This window comes from Penaeus monodon, chromosome 33 (assembly GCF_015228065.2).
Source record: "Penaeus monodon isolate SGIC_2016 chromosome 33, NSTDA_Pmon_1, whole genome shotgun sequence".
Classification (NCBI taxonomy): Eukaryota; Metazoa; Arthropoda; class Malacostraca; order Decapoda; family Penaeidae; genus Penaeus; species Penaeus monodon.
This window is the reverse complement of record NC_051418.1, coordinates 12,646,953-12,647,165: the sequence shown is the minus strand read 5'-3', so window position 1 is coordinate 12,647,165 and position 213 is coordinate 12,646,953.

The following is a 213-nucleotide window of genomic DNA, read 5'->3' as shown; positions in this document are numbered from 1 at the left end:
TACAGTGAAATGAATGTAACAGCAGTCATTTGAGAATTGGATCTATAAAGCTGTATGTGTTTTAATGATCCTGAATGAAGCCTTATGCCAAGACCGATCTTTTGTTAAGGTCTGGTGCGGGTGACTAGTGAGAGAAGGGAAGAGGGGGGGGGGGGTAAAGGAGAAGACGCAGAAGGATGGGGGGTGTAGTGATACAGGCGGAAGAAGAACTAG